Source organism: Eucalyptus grandis, chromosome 11 (assembly GCF_016545825.1).
Source record: "Eucalyptus grandis isolate ANBG69807.140 chromosome 11, ASM1654582v1, whole genome shotgun sequence".
Lineage (NCBI taxonomy): Eukaryota > Viridiplantae > Streptophyta > Magnoliopsida > Myrtales > Myrtaceae > Eucalyptus > Eucalyptus grandis.
The window spans coordinates 21,965,668-21,973,113 of NC_052622.1; positions in this window are offsets into that span (position 1 = coordinate 21,965,668).

Here is a 7,446-nt window from a genome sequence, read left to right on the forward strand (position 1 = left end):
CTAGCAACAAAGACAGGACAAAACAATGCTTTAATAAACATATCAACCAATTAATCTCTAGAGGCAATATAAGGAGTAGTAACCAACTTCTACTTCACAACATCACAAATGAAGTGACGGTCAACTTCTATATACGTAGTTCGCTCACGAAAAACAAGATTCCCAACAATATAAATAGCTGCTTAATTATCACACATCATATCATAAGTTGATTAATAGAAGGGATTTCAACCATAACAATTTAGTCACAATATGTGCCATAGCACGATATTAGGCCTCCGCACTAGACTTAGCAATAGTTGTCTATTTCTTGCTTTTCCAGGTAACCAAATTACCACTAAGAAAAGTGCAATACCTAGTTGTGGACCGGTGATCACATGCTAACCCAACCCAATTAGCATTAGAATAGCCAACTAGAGTGGAAGAACCATTAGGTTTATAGATCAGCCCCTTATCAGGAGAGCTTTAAAGTACCAAAGATGTGACAAACAGTGTCCCAACGAGCCTTCTTTGGTAACTCCTTAAATTGACTCACCACACCAACAACAAAGGAAATATCTAGATGTGCAACAATGAGATAAATTAACTAATTAGCTTGAATATCATCAATATCCTTGATGCTTATCATTAGTATCATCTCCCTTATCAACTCCAAACCTAATTGGCTTGAAAGCTAGTGTACTAGTCTCAAACAAATGATCAAGAATATATTTTCGTTAGGACAAATTAATACATTTCTTACTTTGTAAAATTTCAATACCCAGAAAATAATATATGAAAAAAAAAAACCCAAGAGTTCCTAAGTCTTTATTCTAAAACTATTACTAAAGAAAAGACTTGACCTTAGAAATACCAATCACATCACTACCAGGGACAATTATATCATCATGTATACAACAAGAATGACCACTCCTGACTCCTTCTTGCGAACAAAAACAAAACAATTAGAATAACACTGATGGAAACAATACCTCAAATTGCTGAATTGATTTCTTAAACCATACTTTTAGAAACTGTTTCAATCTATAAATGGCCTTATGCAATCAATATACTTTGCTATGATTCTCCCCCTAAGCAATATACCCCGAAAGTTGCTTCATGTATAATTCCTCAAATAAATTACCATAAAGAAAGCAATCTTCGCATCCAATTAATGTAATGGCCACTCAAAACACATAGCAATCGAAATAATAACACCAACAATATTGAGACACATCATAGGGGAAAAAGTCTCAAAATAGCACACCATAAGTTTGAGTAAAACCTTTAACAACAAGCCAGGCGTTAAGACACTCAACCAAGCCATCCGGGTTATACTTGATAATTTACACCCAACATCACTTTATCACATCTTTCTCAGGAGGAAGATCAACCAAAGATCACGTCTGTCGGGACATCATAGCTTGCATTTCTATATCCATAGCTCTATTCCACTTAAGACAAGACAAGGCCTCCATGGTAGAGGTGAGAATTGTGTGAGTATGTAATGATAGAGCAAATTCATGTACCGAGGAAGGAAGATGTGAGAAAGACACATAAGGCTTGATAGAATAAGCAAAAGAGGATTTTTGTGCACAAGAACGAGTACCTTTGCACAGGATAACCAGAAGATTGTTTGGAACAGGAGACAAAAGGGAGATTGGATAGAGGGCATGAAAGGGGGAGATTGATGGTGCCATAGACTACTTTCGCTGCCGATACACCTTCAAGGGAGAAGACATGAGAATGACTAATAGAGTCTAAGAGGTTAAGTTATGAGATAGACGAATCGACCATAATGTCAATTGGAAACTCTTTACCCTCAATAGAATAGTATGATGTACCCTCAAAGAAAGTAACATTAGCACTTACATATTAGGTACAAGTCACACAATGATAACATCAATATCCCTTTTTAGTACGTGAATACTCAAGACGAGGGGATAGTTTATTGACACCGGAATGTTTTGGACAAAACAGACACACCTAAAGACGGGGAGGGTAAGAGGGAATAATGGCTTGTCAAGGAACATAACACAGACCGATGACTAATTATTGAGGACAATGGAAGGAGTACAATTTATGAGGCAACGAGCGCTAAGAACAACATTACTTCAAAATGATTTTGGGGTATGTATACAAAGAAGAGTGAACACATAACTTTTTGAATATGATATTTTTTTCCTTGACCACACTGTTCCACTTAAATGTATATATAATCCATTGATTTAACTCAAGATGTTGTTTGCTTTGGCTCGTTGCATACCAAGTCTCACAATTTTGTTTTTTGATGTACAAGTGGGCACCTACGGGTCTTGACTCTCACTTGAGCATGCTTAACTTTAGAGTTCCAAAGTAAAGTATTATTGCTACATCAAATGGCATTTCCATAAGTTAATTGCAATTTTCATACATATATCTCAAAACTGTCCTTCCCCTATTCGGTGCACAATTAGGTTCATTCTTGCCCCCATTAACATCCCAAAAGCTTGCCAAGAGCTGCTTCTTGTCCAAGCCCTCTAGCCCTAGCAACTAGTCTCCGTCCTCGTCGAGACTGGACCGTTACAAACCCACTAGCTTCTGTGTGATTCATCCCCAAACCATACAACTACTCGAGGGGGTCCCGCACTAATATCACATCGTGACATCCAAAATTTAACTCACTTGAAGTAATGTCCGCTTTGACCCATCCTATATCAAGCTTCGCGGTTTTGTCCTGTAACAGAGAAGTGGCACCATCCCAGGAGGTCAGCCCATCCTAAGAGTGTTCCCACCCAGAAAAGCTTAACTTTGCAGTTCTAAAGCTAAGCATTGTCATTACTTCAAAAGTCGCATCTATGATTTAATTTCAATTTTCACTCATGTATCTCAAAATCACTCTCACCCTATTCAATCCACAGTTTAGTTCATTTCTACCCCACTTCACCCATCATAGAAATTTACCAAAAGTTGCTCCTTGTTCAAACCCTCCAATCCCAGTGACAACTCTCCTTCCTCGTCGAATTGGATAGTTATATTATAAGCACAACTTGTTTGATATATAATGCCAAGATTAGAACAAAACAAAGCAATTGATTTTTGCAAGTATTCAAGAGCATTATCAGTTCACAAAATTTTAAGGATGTATTAAACTAATTAGGGTATAAATGATAATCATTCTATTCTTAGGCCCTATTTATGGGCAGAAATAGATTTTTCTATTTCTATTCCCTAAATTGAGCTAAAATATGTGTTTGATAATAACATAACATTTATGTTCGGGAACGAAAATCATTTGATAGACCTTCTTAAATATAACCCTCTAAGGTAGCCGGCTGATGGATGGAAGGCAATGGTGGGCAAGCAGTTGGTGACAAGAATGAGCAATGAGAAGAGTTTTTAGTTATCAATTCTATTCTAGAAATAGAAAGTAGAAAATTTCTACTTCTCATTTCTATTTCAAACTTAGTTACGCCTTAAAAATTTATCCCAAAAATAGAAAAATGAAATTGAATTACCAAATGAATTTCTATCCCAAACATGTTCCCGAATAGAGATGAAGAAACATAATAGTTGTCATTTGCACCCTTAGTAACTTCACGATGAACTAATTGAAAAGAAGATAAGAATTTCAAAATGGTTAAAAATTTTAAAATGGTAATGAAGCATATAAAACCATATTAGACAAAAATAATCTTCCAAAAATTAATAAAGTACTTAAAATCATTCCCACTAGTAATACACAAAGGTCCCCAAATGTCCAAATGAACAAGTTTAAGTAAAGTAGATGCATAAGAATCGCTACAACTGGGAAAAGAACTACGACGATTTTTTACAAGTTCACAAGTCTCACACTTGGGAATAGAAACTGATTGACACTCAAGAGTTTTTCGTTGTAACTTAAACAAAGACAAATGTCCTAAAGGGGAATGCCATAATATCGGTGGTAGAACTAACAGCTAGACTATTGGCATCAACAATAAAGACACAATCCACATAGTAGAGTCCATCACATTCATGCCTTCCACAATCGTCTTCTTTGTCTGAAGGTGATGCAAAGGAAGATATACTTGGAAAAGGATTTCAATGGATAATGTTTATTATAAATAATGAAGTACCACTCACAATATCTTAGCTGCCTAATTATAAAGAAGTCACCCTTTGGGAAACAATCAAATAATTAAATATCAAATAACAGAATTTACGAAAAATATTGGTAAGAGGGAAAGTCTTCAAAACGTCTAAAAAATCTTCAAAACATGTTCGAAATATTTATAGGCCCACAAAATAAAGAAAAATGCATGAATTTGGAGATCAAACATTGCTAACACAACATAGCCCAATTGCATCTTCAAAGATCTTGCAATCCTCTTCGATTTGATGTGCTATATGCGTCACCTTTTGAAATTGACCGGTCATTTATGGTGTAGGTGGGATTGTCCACTCTTATAATACTCGAAAGTTTTGCTGGCTATTCTACATCAATCTCCACCACTTCAGAAGAACTTGATCCCTAGTTATTGTCAGGATAAAGGAGAGTATATTGAGAATGATAATCAAACAGGTCTGCCACAATGACTGCTAGGGAGATGTTGAGGTCATCCAAAAAATCAATAGCAAAGGCATTATCATTGATGTTCTTCACGATTCGACATAGGTCATTTTCTTATGCTTCAGCTTATTATATGTACAGACAAGGAAGCATTCTTTGCAGTGGTAAACTATCACTTTGTCACCCTTAGTAAATATTTTAAGGCAACGGTGTTTATCTGCAATAGCTTTGTAAATAGTGATGGGATATCTTTTGTATCTCCTACAATTTTATTGTTAAGTTCTCAATTGTAACACTATATCTCGGGGATTTTTGGCATGGGCACGAGGTCCAATGTTTGTTGTGGAGTTCACCCATAGATGACCTCAAATGTGGACTTGGCCATGGAGCAGTTGACGGCGTTGTTGAAGGCAAACTCAATAGGAGCAAGATACCAATCCCATTGCTTTGACATGTCACTATAGAGGCACCGAATGATACTCACATAGTTCAGTTGATGACTTTAGTTTGACCATCAAATTAAGGATGGAAGGAACTGCTATACTGTAAATCCATCCCAAATAATGTCACGGGGTCCTCCAAAAATGGCTAAGGAACTTCAAATCACGATCAAAGGTGATTGTTTTGGGCAGTCTACTTCCCAAAATAATAGGCTCGCCACATTGGAAGCATTATAAGTCTTTTTGCAAGGAATGAAGAGTGTCATCTTTATGAACCTATCCACCACCACAAAAACAGAATCCATACCTCGTTGGCTTCAAGGAAGGCCCAACACAAAATCCATTAAAATGTCTACCCAAGATTATGAAAGAATTGGTGGAGGGATGTAAAGATCAGTATTTTGAGAATCGCCTTTGGTAGTTTTACAAATGTAGCGCTTTTTTAACAAATCAATCAACATCTTTCTTCTTTGAGGCCAATAATATTATTTCTTACCCAAGGCAACAGCTTTGTCTTGCCTAAAATGTCCTCCAAGGGTGCCACCATGGAGCTCTTGAATAAATTGCTCCCATAAAGAGCTGCGAGGGATGCATAACCTATTGATCTTGCTCATAGGTAGACTATCGCCTGTGGACATCATTAAGTTTCTCACTAAAATAAGCAATAGAGTTACCTTCTTAGGAGATAACAACGTCAATGCATACACTAGAGGCATCACTGTCTAATTTGAATATCTTTTAAAAATCCGGAAGCATCGGTATTGGTGCCATGGAAAGATTTTCTTTGATAAAAGCAATGCTAGCTTCTGCTTCTCATCCTCATAAAATTTTCCCTTCTTCAAGCACTCGGTGGTCGAGGCTAAGGGTGAGCACGGTTCTTAGGTAGAACCGGGAACTGGGAGAACCGAACAGGTGGGTCCGATTCGATTCTCAATTTCAAGGAGAGAGTTTCGATTCCCAGTTCCCTTTTTTTTTCGGAACCAACGGTTCCCGGATCCTATAAGAACCGGAACCGAGTTCCTAGTTCCTAATCCTAAAACCCTAATTTCATTCCAAATTCATTTCTCCTCTCTCTCTCTCTTTGCTTGGGGACGTTGTTCGCCCCCGCCCCCGGACGTTGCTCACCCCCTCCGCTCAACGATGCCATCAATGATGACTCAACGCCACTCACACCCTCCACTTGGCGACGCCCTCAACGACAACTCGTCACTGTTCGCCCCCCTTCGCTAGGTGACGCCCTCCAAGTCGACAACGACTTGCATTATATAGTAATCAAACTTGACCTTTTTGAAGCAGTATTCAAGGAGCTAGAGCTCTCTTTGTCCAGCTTGTCTCTAACAGATTTCAAGGCATTTAACATTTTAAAATGTATTTACTGAGTTTAGTGCTCATGATTTTGTCCTTCTGCTATTTCTAGGCTACTCTTGGTGGTGGTGTTGGGAATAAACGATTCGTGCCTTCCTTCGGGTCAGTTCTCTTTTTATTATTCAATTATCTGTAGTAGCACATTTTTAATGCTTTATATTGCGTTAGATCTTTGATTATCCGTAATTCTCATGTTGCAGATTCATTTGCGTTATTATGGTGTTCTCGACTTTGATGTTGGTGATGCTCGTAGGTAGCCACCTGTTGACACCACGTGGCAGCAGGTTATGAATGCTTCCTTTTTCTATTCCATTTTCTATTTTGGTGGCGAAGTCAATACCATAAGAATGTAGAAATTTGTTCTATTCATGTGAAATCCTCATTTTCACTGGGGTGCTGCTGTAAATAAAAACTGCCGATCTTTTACTCTTGAGATTCAGAGTCTTTTGGTTGAGATGATAGTGCCTTTCATTTCAGCTATCTTGTCTTACTGTATATGAACTATTACAAGAAGAAAAATATTTATGATAAGAAGTATTTTATTTTGTTGTTTATGTTAAGAGGGTATTTTGGGCTGCCCTATTTTCTTGGGATATTGCTAATTGCAGTTGCTTTATAAGCACGGAACTCCTATGCCTGTAGCTGACTTATTTTACACGTCTTGTTTCAATAGATATACTTTTGCTTGAGAACTGGGTATTACAATGAAGCAAGAGATGTTGCCTTGTCATCCCGTAGTGCACATTAGTTTGCACCTCTGGTACTATTTGTTTACTGCATAAATGTACTAATTGTTGTTCTTCTCTAATGGTTATTTGTTATTGGCAACTCATAGAATGGATAAATTGTGACATCCTGGATTTTCAATTCTGCTTTTAATTAAATTAATTGGGCCTTTCATCGACGTGCCTATAGGGCTGTTCTCAGAGTTGATCACTCTCGAGATAACTAGACTATCTGGAGAAGCCATTAAGGAATTTTAATGCGATAGACTTAAGAATTCAACTAGGAATCGGCTACTCGACCGCGCTCATCTGCCGAGATCATTACAGCATAGTAAAGATCGATTAAAAATCATAGATAGGTTAGTTTGACTGAGATATGTGGCTAAACATGGGTGACTCCACTAAA